The 22,413-nt window shown below is 41.8% G+C and overlaps 1 protein-coding gene across 4 annotated transcripts in view; it reads left to right on the forward strand.

The window, feature by feature from the left end:
- Positions 1-22,413, forward strand: part of LOC126213100 (speckle-type POZ protein-like) — an 89,483-nt gene that overhangs the window by 45,142 nt on the left and 21,928 nt on the right. The window contains exon 1 of one of the 4 annotated variants that reach the window (XM_049940704.1): positions 11,557-11,577. The exons of the other annotated variants lie outside the window; for them this stretch is intronic. The gene's annotated coding sequence lies outside the window, so the exon portion shown is untranslated. Of the gene's footprint in view, positions 1-11,556; positions 11,578-22,413 lie in introns of those variants that run through there. 4 annotated transcript variants of the gene reach the window in all.

Consider the following 22,413-nt stretch of genomic DNA (forward strand, 5'->3'; position numbering starts at 1 on the left):
GCTTAAGATATCCGAAAATAAAGCTTCGTTTCTAGATGACTGTCCTATTCCGAAATGGCGTAACATTTGCTTTATAAACATTAACCAAACAATAAAACAGCGCATACTATTCACATTCAAAATAATAAATATGTGAAAATCATTCAGTTAAATTACACTTTTTTTATAACATACGTTTCTCTGTTCAAGTACAGTAATCATGTTAAGAAACGCAAGTAAACCTAGAACATTTTGAACAAAAAAAGGCGTAGAGTGACAGTTATTATACATATACATAAATTTAATGTAGGTATAATTGCAAGCAATCTGTTTGACATATCACTGATAGTGTAATGGTGAACGGGAAGGGCTGGGAAGCATGGTGAATTTATAGTAACGGTTCGAAACACCTTGAAAGACAAAATTTTTTCTGTTATATTTTGTTATTTATTCGAATTATTTGGCATTATTTGTGAGTCTATAGTCACTGTGCCTATTATCCACAATGATTCCCTTTGTGTGCATGGGAATTAGCAGGATGGGTATATTACCCATACTAACGGAATGTGGGTATCCCAGTAGCATACCCGTTGTTTCTGCAGTTTGCTCCCACCTCCAGTTCCGTTCGTGGTGGTTCTTCTGTCTTCAGCTATGGCTGTCCTCGGCCAATTGAAAAATATGAAAGTCACACGACACGAAAGCAGCGCATTTGCTGCATGAAATACGAAACTGCCAAGACGCCTAAGTGATAGTTTCATACTTTCTGCAATATGATTAGTGCTCTCGCACCTCATTTGTATTTATATGGACATACTTATACAGTAGACATTCAAGATGATAAAATGTCTAGGTTTATTAGATTACAAAACACAAACTGTTTCACTGTTTCGAAACAGCGTATAGAAACATGACATTGTACTGTTTCATTTGTTTCGAAACAGTTACGTTTTTCAGTTTGCCCATCTCTACTCCAGACTAGCAACAACTTACTGCTACAGCTAAACAGTTCCTACTGCAGTCAACACTGCTCTCTGGTCAGAGATTTTCTTATACCTTGCATATCGCAGGCAGCGCATGAGTAATACACCTCTTACAAGTTCTAGGGGACTGATGACCTCAGAAGTTAAGTCCTATAGTGCTCAGAGCCATTTTTTTATTCGTGGGAAGCTCGTAATGTTTAATGCAGCGAAGAATAAGTAATTTTACCGGATCGGACTTCCTTCACTCTTGTGCAATAAGGTGTGCAGTATATGGTACGCCTGTTTTCAATAAGCTAGCACAAGAATTAAAAAATCTTAGCAGTAATGCACGCGCTTTTAAATCGAAATTGATGAGATTCCTCATGGCTCAGTCTTCCTGCTCTGTCGAGGAGTTCCTTGAAATATTAAACTGGTTCCTTTGTTGTGTTATTGACTGTGTTTACATAAATTTATGGCTTGTCTTTTTTGCGTTCATAAACATTTTATTTCACTCTTATTACTTCTGTGTTGTACTTTTATGTACTGACACCTTGCATGACATTGGAGATTAGCTTCTCAGTTTGGTCCTGCAGAACTAGACGTGTAAACACTCTGTTGACATAATTTGGAAATGTGAGTAGAGTTTGCACCGCACACAAAAACATATCATTCTGTGGTAATATTTTGTGAAGAGGCATTTAATTTATACTTTTAAACTTTGTCATTACTCTTTTACTAGTTGCTTTGAAAAGCAACAAAGTTCACTGCAGTTAAATTACGGTTTTGAATAGCAGTCTGTTTTCTAAATTGCACGTGTTTATCTAGGTTACCGAAATTAAATAAGGAATCACTTTCAGTATTTTAGTATAGTTTCACTGGTGTTGTTCTCGGGGTCAGTAATGGTGAATGGATAGGACTCTGTTAGGTAAATGATTGAGGTAAAGTTAATTAGTCTATAACAGTTGCTGCACTGAACCCTCTTCATTCAGTCAAGAAAAACTCCTACGCTGGCCACCCTTGTCCAGCCTAAAGATGAAACTGGTCGGATCTTACTTCTGTGAGTTGCTGCTGGTGGGACGTGAAGCCGACGGGACACGGACCGTGCTGTGGAACGTCAACGTTGAGCGTGCCAAGTTCAACGTGCTGCTGAACGCTCAGGAAGGATGCAACTTGTGCACACGGTACGTGGGCCCCAACGTGGTATACGCGATAGCAACGCACTCCAGCGGCAGTTTGAGGGATGTTTCTAGTTCGTAAATCACACTGTTTACTCAACGGGCGCGCGTAAAATTCGCACGTTAGCTCTATTAAAACACACATTTCCTCCATCGTCCACGAAAAGGAAAGTACCATGTCCAACCAATAAGGACACAGGCTTATGAAAGTTCCATTACAAACAGTGCGGTACAAATTTGGAATACTTCTCCGCATAAGATAAACATTATTTCATCATTCCCACATTTTAGTAAAACCCCAAGGCCAGTCTTACTTGATCACTGTTCGTACCGAGTAGCAGAATCTTTGCAACATATGAATTACGAAGTGTAAAAGAAAAAGGAGCAAAATATCTTCATACAAGTAGCGCAAGCTGTCCTGTAATTAAGCCAATCGAACAAAGTTGCCCCTCAAAAAAAGGTGAACTTATATTTACGTAACATCAAATATTATAGCATATACTTATATTACACTAATAATAAAGTATCAGAAGTAAATAAAAACGCGAATGTTAGGAAAAAATTTTTTTGGGAGTGTTAAGACGCGAACCATCGCCCCAAACAAAGCCCCATTACTGGACAGTGACGCTACTCATTACGCAAAACCAAAAACCGCTTCTTCTTCTAAAAAAATATTGTGTTACGCCTTGCTAAAAACGTTAATCGTATATAATTGTTATTAATTGAAATTTAATTATAACAAATTGTACAAAGAACAATGCGTTTTGGGTGCATCTTCAGTGTGTCGCTGCCTTCAAATAGCCTACTCTCATAATACGCTCGTTACAATAATTCTTTTGCCATGAATACGATGTTTGTCATTATTTTATTGGAACGAATCACACAACTAACAACGGGTTTTCCAGTGATTCTCAATTTGATGGTGCTCAGAAACCGCATTTATACATATAGGCTTGAAATGAATGCCAATATGGCGCCTCACATCTCTGTACTGAAGGGAGACGACGTGCGTGTGATGTAGGTGGCGTTGTGCCATCTCATTGGTCAACGCTCAGACGCACGCTCAGAATATCTGACATGCCAGATATTGCTCTGCATGTTCGTAAAGACTCCCGAACGTGCTATTCCACGCTATGACGTCAGAAACTGGGTACGCTCAACATTCGGATGCACGGTCCGTGTGCCGACGGCTTAAAGGCATTGCTCGTCGGCAGCTTGTGGCAACAGCTGTTCCTAAAGTCGCTCCACATAACAAGTTTGCGCCCACAGGACTGTCGCAGAATATCCGTGTCCGCCAGATGTCAGCGCACTGTCGCCACTCCACCCAGTACTGTCCTGGCCCGGTATCGCAGACCTCGCCGCGCACCGCGGCTCCCCCCACCACCTGTCAGCTGCCGGCAGCTCTCCCCTCCCCTCTCCTCCCCCTACTTCTGCCCCCTCCTACGCGCCCACCGACAACACTTCTTACTAGTGGCGGGCCAAACGGTTATTCTGGAGTAACCGTTATCACGGTTCCAGTTATTCTTTGATAACCATTATTTTTAACGGTTATCAATAACTGTCAAGTTATTTTTCACTACCAAATACTGCGACGGGGTTAAGTTAAATAACGACATGGTTGGAATCCATCATTTTAGTTATCACTATAACTGCTAGTAGTGCAAAATGGCAGCAATGTCGTATGAATCGTGTCATAACCTTAGCAAATTAACTCTGGGTAGATTTCAGTTGATTTTAGAAGAATTATTAGTGTTTCATATAATACGTGTGTAGCTTATCGGTCGCTATTGGAAATATTATCCTCGCAGCTGCAACAGAAAGTAGGCGGAACTTCGCCACAGCACTGTTTAAAAATGGTTCAAATGGCTCTGACCACTATGGGACTTAACATCTGAGGTCATCAGTCCCCTAGAACTTAGAAATACTTAGACCTAACCAACCTGAGGACATCACACACATCTGCGCCCGAGGCAGGATTCGAACCCGCGACCGTAGCGGGCGTGCGGTTCCAGACTGAAACGCCTAGAACCGCTCGGCCACAACGGCCGGCCTGCACTGTTGTAGTACAATGTTAACAACGTGCGTTTTTAAATACGAAGTAAGATGTAAACTGAATACTGTAGGTTAAATTCGAAGCTTAATTTCTTGTGCTGCTCACTTAATAGAATAAGTGTAAAGCCTTGTAATAGAACAAAAAACATATATGTAATGTGACAGATTCGTTTACTCCTGTCTTGTACAAGATAGGTGTATTGGGGAAAGTGTGAGTACGCTAATCCAAGGTTAATGTGAGATTTGGAAAACTGCTCGATTTCGATTAGGAAGGGCATACCGCAGAATTGATGAAGCGCCCAAAGAAGTCGGTCTTTGCAGTGAGAATCATGTCAGATGTAGGAGACATTACCGAATTCATACTTAATGTCACTTTCAGGATCTACATTACCTCCACTAGTTACATTAACTGATATAGTTAAAGTAGATTCTACTCCACTGTCCGTAAATAACAAACATCGTCAGAAACCTTCTCTTGTACTTCAGTTATCATTATAACTGCTAGTAGTGCGAAATGGCAGCAATGTCGTATGAATCGTGTCATAACCTTAGCAAATTAACTCTGGGTAGATTTCAGTTGATTTTAGAAGGATTATTAGTGTTTCATATAATATGTGTGTAGCTTATCGGTCGCTATTGTCTGTTCAAGCTTGCTAGTCTGCTAAGCACTTACACTGAATGAAAGTCCTTCCTCTTTTTTCGTATTTACAAAATCTTTATCACTTTCCATGTTACTCAGTCTCTCAATCCGCGCGCGCGTGCGCGCGCGCGCACACACACACACACACACACACACACACACACACAACAAATGTAACAAACTTACCTTTCGTTGAATGATGCAGCCTCGGCGTGCTAAAACTGAGAGTGCGACCCCCTCCGTCTGCCGTACCAGTTTCAGGGTCCCCGCTCGTCGTGTAAGTTGGCTTCGCGGCCCTGCCGTACCGCTGGTCGTTGATACCGCTGTGACGCCGTCTGCTGCTTCGACGTGCCCTCGTTGTTATTGTGACTGTTCAACATCTTTCTTCTAAGTATGTCTGCCAACTTGAAACGGTTTCCATTCAAACTTCTGCATGTAACAATTTACTAAATTTTTCATTATCATTCACTATTAGGTCTCTCACAAAGTTTCTCTCAACCACGGATTCAATGTACTACGGCTTTTTAACTGTTTTCCCGGCCTATGCACCAGGTGCGACAGCGTGGTTCCTTCTGTCCTGCACCTGCCTGTGAACTCGTTGCAGCAGATCGCCGGTAGGAAAGCCGAGCAGAAACCTACCGTACTGCGACCCGCCCTAGGCTGCTGCACACAACGTTAACTATTATAAGAATTCGGAAAAGGTCTTAATTTTGAGTGAAAGGTAGAAGTACTCATAAAACTTCGGTATAATCTGAAGTTTAGAATTACAAGTTCGCTGCGAAGCCCGTGCTAATCCTAACACAGCCATGCACTAACCCTTTCATTCACGTTAGCAAGTCTATGGCAACGTATGTCCCGAAATCTGAACAGCTACTAAGTAAGAATTGCTCTTATACGATAATGCTTGCCACACTATTAAGTTCATCGGTATCTAATACAATCAAGGTTTCGGTCACCGATCTGCTCAATATGCCAAGCGGAATTTGTCTTTTCTCATGCACAAAATTACTTACAAAATCCGTACTTTCTAAAAAAAAAAAAAAAAAAGAACAGAATAAATTTGCCATCACTTTAAAGCACTTTTGAGTCATGTACCACAGCTAAAACTGGCAAATTATAACTTCCTTTGGAGCTCATACTACACACAACCGTACCATTGAAAGGCTGGACTCCGACTCCTCTAGACTGGCGTAAGCATTCTGTCTCCAAGACAAAAGACGCACGAAGAATACTCCTTTCTGATTGGTCAGTTTTCTTTAAGGCCAATAGAAATATATTATCCTCCCGCGTTAGCCCGGGCATTTCATGACTGACCAATCACCAAATTACACACTTTCGAATTGTACTTTTTTCCGAAATAAATATTTAACTTTATGATATTTTATTTATACTTTACGTGATTAACTGTTTTGATTTGCACTCGAATTAACTTCCCTTTTAGCATAAACTTACTTAACATTATTTGATACTGTAAGGTGGCATCGGTCCTGCACCTTACAGGAGTCCATTTAACGTGACTATAATCACTTTGCGAGCACTTGACGTCAATAAAAACGACTGAGAGCGGCGCTGTCGCTTGGGAGATGAGTAGTTGGTAAATACTCTAAAATACGGTGTAGGAAATGTATGTGGAAACACATCGGCACGAAGGCTAGGTAATACAGTGAGAATTACGCGTTTTTCTAATCATAAAACTTTGCAGAAATGCAGTATGCGAGAATAATCCGTTTAGAGAGGCCACAGCTGCCGCCAGCCTCTGAGGCTGCAGATGCTCAGGTGTTTACCAAAACAGAGCAGTGGGTAGCTGGACAGGCTTTCCTGCGCGTGCCCTCGCCTATGTCCCACTAATTTTACGCCTCCGAGTAACTCAAATGGTGCAGGCCAGGAGTTCCGAATAACAAAACTTTCAATACAGGAGTCTGTGTTCGCTACGACGGGGAATTTTGCCGGGAAAATCTCGAGTGGTCTCTTAGGAGAAAAATTCCAGTAAAACTATTCTTGCCTGCACGTGTGGCTCTAGCTTGGGCAAAAACTTAAGATTCGCAGGCCATACATTGGGCGGCACATGCAAAATGGGTATTTTGAGCCTGTCTCGCAGTGTGTTTGGCTCGGTAAAAGTTGTGGGACAACAGAGGTGAAGAGCGATCTTGCTCGACTCTCTGTCGAGGTCTTCCGTTCCGAGCTTTCGTACTGAGAGGACGTTAGCCAAGTCGTCTCCCGTCTTGGTCTCTCGTTCTGAGACGACGTTAGCCGCGCCAGCTCTTTGGTGCGGGGAAGACTGTCGTAATTAGAGAAGTTTACGGACAGCGGTCTGTTGTCCGAGTATTGTAGTAGTGTACTTTCCGAGACGCCACACGCCGATCGCACGGCCGCGCCGTCGGCGTCGGAGACCGCCGCTGCAACAGGGATATTACGGTGAGATCGCTCCCGCTTCGGCCTGTGTTAGGAGTAACGTTAAATGGTTGGATCACGTGCAGTTGCTGTTTCCACAGAGGCTTCACGATACTTTGGGTTGTAGAGGTTCTTCGTATTTTACGTTTTGTGTCGATGTCAGTTAGTCAACCAAGTTATGATAGATCGCGTTTTGGACCGATTGTAACACAGTTGACTGCCAATGCCAGTTAGGAAGGTAATTTGTAAATTGTTCATTGTGTTTCGTTTAGCATTGATCTGGAAGTTAGAATAAAATTATTGTGATTCAATAGAGCCTTTACTTTCAGTAGTTGATCCTGAATTCACTCTTTCGGTTTATTTTATTTTTCTGTGTGTGTTTGATGTCATTGAACACCCTAAGTGTTCGTGATCGTTCATGTTTGGAAGTAAAAATAGGTGTGATTTGTCATCAACACTACTACTGCAGATTAATTAGGGGTGACAGGGCCACATTTAAATGTATCCATTTTTGGGTGTAGTTCCACTCCCAATTTCTCTGTAAGTTGTTTGTCAGGGGCGAACACACGCAAAATCCTGACAAGCAACGGGTGGGGTGTTCCATATGGCTGACCCATCACTAGGATTCGTAATTTTGAGATCTGCCTGAGATGCAGTTAGGAGAAACCTAAGTTTTGTTTTCTTTGTGATTCAACTTGTCTGATAATTTTAATAGTAGAATCATCAATAAAAAGATTAGCATAAGTTGTTGTTGTTGTTCAAATGGTTCAAATGGCTCTGAGCACTATGGGACTCAACTGCTGAGGTTATTAGTCCCCTAGAACTTAGAACTAGGTAAACCTAACTAACCTAAGGACATCACAAACATACATGCCCGAGGCAGGATTCGAACCTGTGACCGTAGCGGTCTTGCGGTTCCAGACTGCAGCGCCTTTAACCGCACGGCCACTTCGGCCGGCTGTTGTTGTGTTTGTTGTTTCTATGCTCGAAGCGGGTTGTTGTTTTTGTTGCGCGTGCTAATGTTAGTTGTACTCAGAAAATGCTGAACAGTAAGTGCACAACCATTTGTGGAGCTATCCTACTAGGAAGTATAAGTTGGTGGCATTTGTGTTCACTGCTCACACCTACTTTAGTCTTTCGTTGTGTGATTGGTGTTTTGTTCTCTTTAATTGTTGAGGTTAGGGTATATTGTGTAGTCGAGTGTACGATTAAATTTCACATGCTGACTAGAGCGAAAGCCAGGGCCACAGCAGAGCAGAATCTCGTCTGTAATAGTGATAAAATGGGTGACAGTCCCGAGGGTACTGCAAGCGGAAGTGACGAGTGTGAATTGCAGACGCTAGAAACTGATAAGAATAGCTTCATCCCAGTGGGTAGCAGAATCTATGAGTCCGACAGCGGCACAGAGGAAGCGAGGCACGTGGTGGCGGATGTCTCAGTCCATAAATGTGGAGGGTACAGCCCACGGAGCCGTAGTGCCGCAGAAATGAATGATTTCCGACCCCAGTCGAGTGGTTCAATCCAGAGCGACCCGTCTGGTGCACGGGAACTTTTCGTTTCTAGACACTCAAAGGTTAGCAGGAACATGGGAAACGGTGCCCAATGCAGGTCACAGCAGACAGAAAGTCGAAATGGGGCAGGTATAAATAATATTATAGATGTTTTGAAAGGGATGCAGACAAAAATTGAGAAATCTAACTCAAATCTCAGTTCAGAATTATCGACCGTTTAGAAATATAACTCCGATCTTAATACAAAATTTGAATAATCTGACTCAGAACTCCGTTCAAAATTATCGAACCTTGAGAAATCTAAGTCAGATCTCAATTCAAAATTATCGAATAACGAGAAGGCGAGTGCAAAAATGATGCATGAAATGAAATAGGTGATAAAGAACCTAGGAGTAAAATTAGAAAAGGAGAAAGCTCTAATCAAAAGAACAGCCAATGAAGCGAAGCTGATAGCATAGGGGCAAAGAGAATTGCGAAGGAAACTCGCGACTCGACACAGTGTGTCGCGAAAGTAGGGAAGGCTGTCTTATCCAAATTGCAACAACCGGACGTGGGTCCTACTGACGCACTAAGAGATGAAGTCTCTGAATTAAAACGAAACCTGGAGAATGAAGTTATACGCATTATCGGGAAAACCGAAATACCAACTCAGGGTAGCCATCCTGGCGAAACAGCTTGCAATGATAGCAACTGGGAGGTAGTGAGTGCTGAAGAAATGGTTCTATCAGCTCTTACACCAACTTCTCTGTCCGGTAATTTGGACGGCTCGAGTAACACGGCGGAAGCCGGTAGCAGCGGAGCATTCCGTAACGCCGCGCCGACGCCCCTAGAAAACTCGGTGGGCACGCATACGTCGACGGGGCACAACTGCTGTCTGCTAGTACGTAGTACGCAACATTTATCGAGTACCCACATTGACAGACAAGAAGACAGAGTTTCTGAACAGGGAAGTTTACACCCGGAGATACAGATTCAACAAAATGTAGGAAGAAATCAAACCTATCATGCCGAAGATAGATTTGATTTTAAACACTTCATCTCGGTGAGGAAGTTTCAACATTAGAGATGAAGGCAATAATCTTCACCCCAGAATATTTATAGGCCAATTCGACCTGTCTCTGCCTCCCCACTGGCCACTCATGTATAAGCTCGATCACGTGTGCTCACATGTGGAGGGAGCCACAGCAGAATATATGAGGAACTTTGCCAGGACTTGCAACTCCGAAATGCCTTCTTGGGCGAATTCTGGTCAAAAGAAACACAGGAACGCGTTAAGCAAGAATGAATGTTGTGTAGAGATATGGAAGGCGCAGGTTACCGAAGTCCTGTAAAATTCTTCGAGAATATGACAAAGAGGAACCACTATCTCGACAATCCTTGTAGCGGAGCTGAAATTATACGCCTGTGTTATATGAAGCTCCCGATAGCCTACCAGCAAACGCTTGCCGTAAGGTGTGTGAGCGACACAGAAGTAATCAAAGGAATATTGAGGGAACTCGAGTTCGCATTTAACGAGGAGCAAGCCCGTGAGAAACGCCCACAGCGGGAATGGCGAAACGGTCGATGAAATAACGACTCACAGTGGGAAAACAGGTGCGGCAGCACAACGGATTTGTTCAGGCTAAGAGTAACAGTAAGCCTGGGAAGAGACACTGACGGCGGTAGGCGCTCTCCCGATAACAAGCCGAATAGGTCGTGGGGAAGTGGCCATCAAACGAATAAGGTGATTTTTGAAACAGTGCAACAGAACAAGTAGAAATAGGACCACCAAAACCTGGGCCATCTCACGTGAATGAACAGGAACTATTCCCCACATCAAACCATTCGTGAAATAACTCAGACAATATGTAAATAATGGTAAATAGTTGAATTGCAATATGAATAAGATATTTAGAGTAAGGAAATTAGGTTTGATCTGTCTTGTTTTGTGTACGGTATGCAAGGTTATATGTCCATGTTTTGCTTAAACCTGTGTGATAGAGACTAAGAGCACAAGCTATAAAAAAAATCAGCAATCGACAAGTATTGCTTACATACACTTTTTAGTTGAGAAGTAGACTTACGCTGTGAGGCAGCTGCACAAGTACATGGCTCTCTGTGAAAGGCGTAAAAGAGATCGCAGAATTGATATCTCCGTCTGACGAGACAGCAAAGATTTAAGGTGGCCTGTCCTGCATGCCGTTGTGAGGGCGCACCTTTGTATTTACTAATGCCAAAGTGTGCAAGTGGTTTTGAGATGGCCAGCTATGCGCAGTGGCGTACGTAGCGCACCATAGTACACATAGTTCTGTGAGAATAGCGTGTTGAAGTAGCCTAAAGAGCGGACATTAATAACGGTGTTTAAGAATACTTGTCGAAAATTTTAAGTTTTCTGGACAACTGCGTGTGTGAGCAGTGGGTTGCGTTTGCTTTCTTTATGTGGTTGCATTACAGTAATAAAATTCCTGTCAACGGGTATAATGAGACCATAATATGGGCAATGAGAATTCAAAAGTGGTAACTATACCGAACAAGTCTGGATCACTGGGTAAGATACGAAACTTTGTTTTATCTGCTTGATACACAGTTACTACTGCAGGGACATCAGACCTGGTGTAAAACGCTGGAATGCATCGACTAATACCGTGTAAGACGTTCATGACTAAGGAATTTGTTGCTAGCGCACTCGAGCAGATGTAATTTCGATGGATTGCTCACGCGCTGCCTGCGATATGATGTAAGCTATAAGAGAATCTCAGACCAAAGAGCAGTGTTGTATGCAGTAGGAACTGTGTAGCAGTAGGAGTAAGTAGTTGCTAGCAGTCTGGTGTATGGAGTTGGCTGGGCCGGTCGTGTGGAGCGATGGCGGCGCCTGAACGTTGTAGTATAAGGTAAAAGCAGCCTCGCGCATATATACTATTGTTATATTAAGTCCCATGTAAAAGGTTTTAAAAAAAATCTCTTAATAATAATCTTTCTTACAAAAACTAACTTTTGACAATCATTCATCTCAATTTAAAGAATTTATCGTAAAGAAAAATCAGTTGTTTCTTTTTATACATGACAAATCTATCGGCCATCATTGCACTGCGCTGTGCCAGAAAAATTTCTTATAGGAGCAGATATATATGCGTTATCCGGCGACCTTATCTAGGTAAGAATTTTCAGTTTATTCAGTATGATCTTTCAGGGCCATGACGCAGCACTGCTGACGTCCAAAATTTAATAGTTTAAATTCACAATTATTGAAAGGTTATAGGTGAGGCACAATTTAATTAGGAGGCTAGTCACATTTTTAATATTGTTAGGTTATCTTTAATATTGGTAGGTTACGGAATTTATCTGTTGGGTAGTTACGCTGAATGTGAATTATATAATTATATTTTTTTACTCTTGGGAGGTTATTATGTAATTATCTTTGGGAGGTTACACCAAATGTGAATGTTATATACGTATAATTAACTGTTGGGAGGCTACACTTGACGACAACTGGGCAGAATCTATTTTTGTGAATTTCTGAGAAGTAGTCAGTTATATATCTGCTCTTATTTACCTAGTGGTAAATGTAGCTTGCATCTGGCGCAACGCATTTATTAATTTGTCACTCCTTCTTTCACAGATCATCGGCAATTTTTTTGCTCTTTGTTGATATTGTATTTGTTCCATTTTTGTTTTGTCTTTGTTTGATTTTGTGCTTAACTTTGATTTGTGAAAATGCCGCGAAAAACTGCTAACAGTACAATGGTGTCATAATGATAATCCCCCAAATACAGATAACCAGTGCGTGCCGACCACCAGTAATGATTCTAATCTAAATGTTGAGCAAACAAATTCAATCATGTCCACACTTAATTTAACGACAATTGATGATGCGGCACGTTCCGATACAATGAACGCTGCCCAGTTTGACACACCTGATTTGCAAAATTTGCATAGTGAACAGACAATTTTTTCACACAAAGATAAACAATGTAGTCAAAATACGTCAGATTTATTTGATTCCCATGTAGTGACCCCACAGTGCACATCCAATTAGCAAACCTTTTCGTGAATCAGACAATGACGAAACGTGGCAAATGCAGATACACCATCACACAGTACAGAGAATAGAGTCGGTAATTTTGACATGGATCACGTTGTAGCATTATTGCTACAATTCATTGAAAAACAAGACAACAATTACAAACAACATAATGAAAAACTAGACAACAATCTCAAACAGTCGCATGAAAAACAAGACAACAATTTCAAACAACTTAACGAACAGAACAAACAACTTAGTGAACAGATTACAGCCGTCGCCGTGCAATGTCATGATACTAAAGAACAATTACGTGAGGAAATTAAGGCTTGTGCTAGGAACAGTAGTGAAGAAATTAGATATGTTGCACATGACTTATACACATGCAGCCACAACGAAATTATTTAGAGATGAAATTAGTGCAGTCGCTAAACAATGATCTGAAAACGCAACACAGTTACGCGACGAGTTTAAATTAATGTCAGCAGAATTTTCACGCACACTGGATGCGAAAGTCGATAAGAAATTTGAGCAACAAAACAGCCAAATTGACGAACGTTTTAATCACCAGTTACAAAACAGTGAAACGCGTTACCGTAAATTCATTCAGGAACAGAACGAAGTAAAGAAACAAGTCATGGAAACAATTACTGCACAGAGACAGGAAGATAAGCGTAAGTTATTTACGAAAGGAAAAACACACGTAGACACTAACACTGCGACAGTATCAGACGAAATTAATACTATCAAACAGTTGAACACTGAATTGCATAATGAAATCTCCGCTCTTGAAAATCAGACACACACACACAGTAGACTTTCAGACAATGACCAGCAGACGTTAAGTAAACAAAACCACACGTAAAATGCAAAACCAAATTAATGCTTGTGACACTAAAAATGACGATCAGGTTAAAGCACTGACTGAAAAATTAGATGAATTGGCCAGTCGTATTGACGTTATCGAAAGTAACAATGACACTAAATCAAACGATACGTCACCAATTTCGTTCAATCAAACGCCCGAATTCCAAAACTTACAGCAGACAATCAGCGAAATAGGTTCGTCCAATAATACATTGCGTAGAAAAGTGTCATCTTTACAGCAAGAAGTGATAGAAATGAAAAATGTTTCAGCCTCTAACACGTCGCAGCATATGCCACATTCTGAACATTTGTCACACTCACACAGCCAGCATAACTTAGGAATATACAGAGAGTACGTGACTTAGATTCAGAACAATCGCAGACAGATTATCACACAATCCTGAGCCTGCTCAGACGTTCAGAGACGATAATTTTGATTACAAGCATTTTCTATCCGTTGAAAATGTAAGGTGTTTAAGAATGACAGAACACAGATTCACCCTTTGGACTGGATACAACAATTTGCTTTCGCAATTCCACCAGCTTGGGCTGTAATGCAGAAACTAAAATTTATTTGCAGCGCGTAAGAGACCTCAGGGGATTCGTTACACTTCGATGAATATGTGCCGTAGCGTGCACAGGGCACCGAGACGTAGTAGTGCTATTTCATCTTTAGTTTTCTGCACTGCTGCCTACTCTTTTACTATACTTTATATCTGTCAAAACAGCTCTTCAACTATCGATCTATCTAGGTTTAAGAAAGAATAAAGAAAACCTGATATGACAAGTTTTACCGAAAGTGACAATTTTCGTTCGACACTCCCGAACTACCAGTATAATTTTAATAAGTGACAAAATTTTAATCATCAGTATGTACAAAGTTTTCAGCAATCGCAGACACATTTTTGGCAACAAAGAGGGTTTTCACTACAACAGCAACAAAACCAGCCGGTTAGTATATCTAACCAACAATGTAATGTGCAAGGTCAACCAAGCTTTAATGTTTCGCCGCCGACACGTATAGCGTCGGCTCCACCAAATAGTAACGCACCGTAACAAGGAAATCAGTACGTACAGAAAACAGATCATTTCAATTCCTATCGCAACGCGCCGTATAGCAGTGACTAACATGACAGACGTAAAAGTAATGAGCACAGTTTTCAGCTTAACAGTCGGTCTTACCAGCAGCAGAATCATCCGCAACAACAGATCATGAATGAACCAGACAGTCCGTATCATCCCGAATCTAATACGCCAGGAAGAAATAACAGAACAGTACAAATAGTGGAAATACCACAGCATCATCCTGCAAATAACAGCACGTCAGAAAGAATTTGACTAGATACAGTACAGGTTGCTTCTTCCAGCAACCTAAGCAATACTTTTGATACACAGAATCTTGTTCACGAAAATGTTATTACTTTTGACGAAATCCGAGACACACTTTTACATGAAAAACCAGTAGTCTGAATTTATTAATCTGAAACATGCCTTGTTTAATGCACCACTTTTATCACACCCAGATCCTACCAAAAATTTTTCCGTTGCCACCGACAGTTCTAACACCGCTTTAGGCGTACACATTTTTCAGGAAATTGAAGAAGACGGTACTACAATAATTGAAAACATCGCTTTGCAAGCCGAGTTCTGTCACCTGCTGAATGCAGTTATTCTGTTACAGAACTTGAAACATTATGTGTTGTATGGGCAATTACCAGATTTAGGCATTTTCTTTATGGAAGACATACTACCGTTTACACAGATCATAGAGCTATACAGTTTTTACTTTCCGCTAGATTTTCACGTGACTGACTAAGCAGATGGAAACGTTATTTACAAGAATTTAATTTTACAGTTGTTCACATTCCCGGTACACAAACTATTGTAGCAGACACACTATCTCGTTCCCTCAGCAACAATCAGCAAGACATCGCAACTAACTTCTACCAAGGAAATTCTAGCGTCATGTATATTCAACGAGTTGCATTTGAAAATTTCATTTCGTCTTCATTACGAGACATGGCACAAGAGCAAAACAAAGACAACGTATGGAAAGAAATTAAACACCTTTGGCAAGATAGGAATAACGTTACCATTAGAAACCATTACACTGTACGCAAGAACATTGTTTCGCTGCTCTCACCCTGACAGCAACAAATGGTTATTATCCACTCCTGACGAGCTTGTTAACAAATTAATTTGGTATACTCATTTAAGTTACGCACATTATGGAGCCAGAAAATGTTTTCTTATATTGAAACAGAACTGTTATTTTCCCCACATGGAGAAATGTATTAGAGTTTTAGCGTCATGTAAAACCTGCCAGAAAGCTAAATCAGACACGGCTTCACATATTCCTCCGTTACATCCCATTGTACCCGTTAAATTGAGACACATGGCCGCTTTAGACAATTTTGGACCGATTCCCACAACTAATAGAGGTTTTTGTTACATCTTTGTCGCTGTTGAACTCACTTCGAAATTTGTTACCTTCACTCTGTTACGCAAAGCTACCGTTAAATCTGTTTCGAATGCATTTGTAAAACATTTTCTGCTTCATGTAGGACATGTATTGAAAGTAATTTCTGACAATGGACCACAATTTCGATCTGCAATATGGACACGTATGTTACGAGCTAGAAACATTTCTCCGATCTATATATCCAGGACCTCAGAAGTTGAGTCCCATACTGCTCAGAGCCATATATATCCAGGTATCACGCTTCTTCGAACCCTTCTGAACGACTGATGAAAGAAATTGGTAAACTATATAGAATATACTGCCATAAAAGACATATTGATTGGGATACACACATACTCTCATTCCAGGATGTAATTAACTCCATACCAAATGAATCTACTATGCTATCTCCGACTATTACACTGAAAAATGTTGAAGCACCTAACAAAATTAAAGAATTAGTATCTTTTCCTACATCTCGTCGACTACGCCACCATGAAATAACAACATCAAAGGTGCCGCAGAGCTCTGGAGAAGATAGCAAAAACAGGTTTGTACGCGGTGACTTTCTCATTGGACAGAAGATATTAGTACACACAGATTATTTATCCAACAGAGGAAAGAGTAGATGCAGTAAATTTGAGCTTCTATACGCAGGTCCATATACACTCCTGGAAATTGAAATAAGAACACCGTGAATTCATTGTCCCAGGAAGGGGAAACTTTATTGACACATTCCTGGGGTCAGATACATCACATGATCACACTGACAGAACCACAGGCACATAGACACAGGCAACAGAGCATGCACAATGTCGGCACTAGTACAGTGTATATCCACCTTTCGCAGCAATGCAGGTTGCTATTCTCCCATGGAGACGATCGTAGAGATGCTGGATGTAGTCCTGTGGAACGGCTTGCCATGCCATTTCCACCTGGCGCCTCAGTTGGACCAGCGTTCGTGCTGGACGTGCAGACCGCGTGAGACGACGCTTCATCCAGTCCCAAACATGCTCAATGGGGGACAGATCCGGAGATCTTGCTGGCCAGGGTAGTTGACTTACACCTTCTAGAGCACGTTGGGTGGCACGGGATACATGCGGACGTGCATTGTCCTGTTGGAACAGAAAGTTCCCTTGCCGGTCTAGGAATGGTAGAACGATGGGTTCGATGACGGTTTGGGTGTACCGTGCACTATTCAGTGTCCCCTCTACGATCACCAGTGGTGTACGGCCAGTGTAGGAGATCGCTCCCCACACCATGATGCCGGGTGTTGGCCCTGTGTGCCTCGGTCGTATGCAGTCCTGATTGTGGCGCTCACCTGCACGGCGCCAAACACGCATACGACCATCATTGGCACCAAGGCAGAAGCGACTCTCATCGCTGAAGACGACACGTCTCCATTCGTCCCTCCATTCACGCCTGTCGCGACACCACTGGAGGCGGGCTGCACGATGTTGGGGCGTGAGCGGAAGACGGTCTAACGGTGTGCGGGACCATAGCCCAGCTTCATAGAGACGGTTGCGAATGGTCCTCGCCGATACCCCAGGAGCAACAGTGTCCCTAATTTGCTGGGAAGTGGCGGTGCGGTCCCCTACGGCACTGCGTAGGATCCTACGGTCTTGGCGTGCATCCGTGCGTCGCTGCGGTCCGGTCCCAGGTCGACGGGCACGTGCACCTTCCGCCGACCACTGGCGACAACATCGATGTACTGTGGAGACCTCACGCCCCACGTGTTGAGCAATTCGGCGGTACGTCCACCCGGCCTCCCGCATGCCCACTATACGCCCTCGCTCAAAGTCCGTCAACTGCACATACGGTTCACGTCCACGCTGTCGCGGCATGCTACCAGTGTTAAAGACTGCGATGGAGCTCCGTATGCCACGGCAAACTGGCTGACACTGACGGCGGCGGTGCACAAATGCTGCGCAGCTAGCGCCATTCGACGGCCAACACCGCGGTTCCTGGTGTGTCCGCTGTGCCGTGCGTGTGATCATTGCTTGTACAGCCCTCTCGCAGTGTCCGGAGCAAGTATGGTGGGTCTGACACACCGGTGTCAATGTGTTCTTTTTTCCATTTCCAGGAGTGTAGAATTCGCAGCATTCCTCACCCCAACGTAGTACGCGTCGAAACTTTGAGAACCAGAAAAAGCAAGGGCAATCACCATGTCTCCAATATTAAACCATTTATTGAATGAACATACTTTATGATTTATCAAACTGTAATGCCATTTCCAGATATTTATATGACCACTTACTGATGATGATTATATTTTTTCTTGGCAAGTGCCCGGCAAGGTAAGGTTAGCAGGTCACTTTCCTTGTCGTTACACATCAGACCGTGCACATTTTCCATTCTTTCAGCTCAATAATCCATCTGTATTTTTTCTGGGAGAAGCTATTCATGATATTAATATGCTATAAGCAGTTAGTTATTAAACCTGTTCTAGTACTTGCATTTTTTTTACCCAGCTATGTCTATCATTTATGAATGTGATCACATATACTCTACTTGTTTCATAACCTTGCTACAGCTGACTCACGACGAATGATGTTATTAATCTTTATTTCCAGCAATAAGTCAAAAGCAAATATTTTCATGCCCCAGCAATTAATTATCGATTCCAACGCAGTGCCTTGCTAGCACAGAAATATTTATTACCAGTCCCAACTATTACCATTATACAACTAAATAATGCTGCCAGTTTGATATATTTCTAGTCCTAAATATAATGCAAATTTCTCTGATGTATTGATTCCCTTATGTCTATGAATTATTGGACTACAGACCTTGAGTAATAGTTACAATATCTTACATTTTAAATATGTCTTATGTCACTTCGTTGTTGTTGTTGTGGTCTTCAGTCCTGAGACTGGTTTGATGCAGCTCTCCATGCTACTCCATCCTGAGCAAGCTTCATCATCTTCCAGTACCTACTGCAGCCTACATCCTTCTGAATCTGCTTAGTGTATTCATGTCTTGGTCTCCCCCTACGATTTTTACCCTCCACGCTGCCCTCCAATACTAAATTGGTGATCCCTTGATGCCTCAGAACATGTCCTACCAACCGATCCCTTCTTCTGGTCAAGTTGTGCCACAAACTCCTCTTCTCCCCAATCCTATTCAGTACCTCCTCATTAGTTATGTGATCTACCCATCTAATCTTCAGCATTCTTCTGTAGCACCACATTTCGAAAGCTTCTATTCTCTTCTTGTCCAAAGTATTTACCGTCCATGTTTCACTTCCATACATGGCTACACTCCATACAAATACTTTCAGAAATGACTTCCTGACACTTAAATCTATACTCGATGTTAACAAATTTCTCTTCTTCAGAAACGCTTTCCTTGCCATTGCCAGTCTACATTTTATATCCTCTCTACTTAGACCATCATCAGTTATTTTGCTCCCCAAATAGCAAAACTCCTTTACTACTTTAAGTGTCTCATTTCCTAATCTAATACCCTCAACATCACCCGACTTAATTCGACTACATTCCATTATCCTCGTTTTGCTTTTGTTGATGTTCATCTTATATCCTCCCTTCAAGACACCATCCATTCCGTTCAACTGCTCTTCCAAGTCCTTTGCTGTCTCTGACAGAATTACAATGTCATCGGCGAACCTCAAAGTTTTTATTTCTTCTCCATGGATTTTAATACCTACTCCGAATTTTTCTTTTGTTTCCTTTACTGCTTGCTCAATATACAGATTGAATAACATCGGGGAGAGGCTACAACCCTGTCTTACTCCCTTCCCAACCACTGCTTCCCTTTCATGTCCCTCGACTCTTATAACTGCCATCTGGTTTCTGTACAAATTGTAAATAGTCTTTCGCTCCCTGTATTTTACCCCTGCCACCTTTAGAATTTGAAAGAGAGTGTTCCAGTCAACATTGTCAAAAGCTTTTTCTAAGTCTACAAATGCTAGAAACGTAGGTTTGCCTTTCCTTAATCTTTCTTCTAAGATAAGTCGTAAGGTCAGTATTGCCTCACGTGTTCCAGTGTTTCTACGGAATCCAAACTGATCTTCCCCGAGGTCGGCTTCTTCTAGTTTTTCCATTCGTCTGTAAAGAATTCGTGTTAGTATTTTGCAGCTGTGTCTTATTAAACTGATTGTTCGGTAATTCTCACATCTGTCAACACCTGCTTTCTTTGGGATTGCAATTATTATATTCTTTTTGAAGTCTGAGGGTATTTCGCCTGTTTCATACATCTTGCTCACCAGATGGTAGAGTTTTGTCAGGACTGGCTCTCCCAAGGCCGTCAGTAGTTCCAATGGAATGTTCTCTTCCCTGAAGTACCACTTAGATGATATCATATATAGTCACTAGCAGCTTGTTGCTACACGCAATAACTCCTGTTTTGAATGATGACTTCTGAGTAATATTGAATGATGTTTTATAATTATGCATAAATATTATGCCAATAATTATTGTAATGAGATGACTTATGCATAAATGAGTGCCAACGATTACAAGATGACTTATGCATAAATGCAGTGCCAATGATTACTATAATGAGATGACTTATGCATAAATGATACGTCAATAATTACTGTAATTAGATTACTTATGAATAATGTTTTGTAATAGTCCATACATACCACATAAACGTTTAGTAACTAGCCAATGAGTGAAAATAATTATTCAAATCGGTTGATACACTAGTGTAAATCTGAATGATAACTAGCATAAGACTTAATGTATCCTTCACCTTCTGACCTAATTACTACCAATTACTGCAATATCTGTATGTCCTGTCCATCCTCATGATCATGGAGCACTATATGTGGTTCTTACACTAATTCTACGTTGATGTAAGAGTATGGAATCAACAAGAATGTGGTGTTGATACATCAAGCTGTCCACCACTCTGACCGAAGGAGACGTTATTATGGTCCTACTGTTTGGTGTACCTAATGTACTACCAAAATGATAACATACAATATTAGTACAACATTTCAGTGTCTTGGCTACACTGATAAATACTTCAGGGAAGAGAACTTCAGATTGTCTCACTTGGTGTTGTGCTTCTGTAGAAAGATATGGACTTTCAGTGCAGCTATCCTTCCCATTCCTTTCCTAGTTCTTGTAAGTATGCTAAGGATATTACAGTGTGCACTTTATTTCACTCCTTGATGTGTTTAATTCATGTAAAAATGCTAAAGGCTTTTACAGTGCGTGTGCACTTTGTCATTTGTTAATATATTTTGTACTCATTGCATATACATTTTGTCATTTCTTAATATGTTCTGAACTCAATGCGTGTGCACTCTATTTCATTTCTTAATATTTTCTGCACTTACCAATAATGTAGTTGCTCATGGCAAGTCCAATTGACTCACCATTGCTGCCAAATTTTTGCCCCCCAGTGGAGGGTTATGTAAGAGGTCCATGATTAAGGAATTTGTTGCTAACACACTCGAGCAGATGTAATTTCGATGGATTGCTCGCCCGCTGCCTGGGATATGTAAGCTATAAGAGAATCTCAGACCAGAGAGCAAATGGTTCAAATGGCTCTGAGCACTATGGGACTTAACATCTGTGGTCATCAATCCCCTAGAACTTAGAACTACTTAAACCTAACCAATTTAAGGACATCACACACAACCACGCCTGAGGCAGGATTCGAACCTGCGACCGTAGCAGTCGCGCGGTTCTGGACTGAGCGCCTAGAACCGCTAGACCACCGCGGCCGGCACGAAAGAGCAGTGTTAGATGTAGGAGGAACTGTATAGCAGTAGGAGTAAGTAGTTGCTAGCAGTCTGGTGTATCGAGTTGGCTGGGCCGGTCATGTAGGACGATGGTGGTGCCTGAGCGTTGTAGTATAAGGTAAAAGCAGCCTCGCGCATATGTGGTTGTTGTTGTGGTCTTCAGTCCTGATACTGGTTTGATGCAGCTCTCCATGCTACTCCATCCTGAGCAAGCTTCATCATCTTCCAGTACCTACTGCAGCCTACATCCTTCTGAATCCGCTTAGTGTATTCATCTCTTGGTCTCCCTATACGATTTTTACCCTCCACGCTGCCCTCCAGTACTAAATTGGTGATCCCTTGATGCCTCGGAACATGTCCAACCAACCGATCCCTTCTTCTAGTCAAGCTGTGCCACATACTCCTCATCTGCCCAATTCTATTCAATACCTCCTCATTAGTTATGTGATCTACCCGTCTAATCTTCAGCATTCTCTGTAGCACCACATATCGAAAGCTTCTATTCTCTTCTTGTCTAAACTATTTATCGTCCATGTTTCACTTCCATACATGGCTACACTCCATACAAATACTTTCAGAAACGACTTCCTGACACTTAAATCAATACTAGATGTCAACAAATTTCTCTTCTACAGAAACACTTTCCTTGCCATTGCAAGTCT

Source organism: Schistocerca nitens, chromosome 11, assembly GCF_023898315.1.
Source record: "Schistocerca nitens isolate TAMUIC-IGC-003100 chromosome 11, iqSchNite1.1, whole genome shotgun sequence".
Classification (NCBI taxonomy): domain Eukaryota; kingdom Metazoa; phylum Arthropoda; class Insecta; order Orthoptera; family Acrididae; genus Schistocerca; species Schistocerca nitens.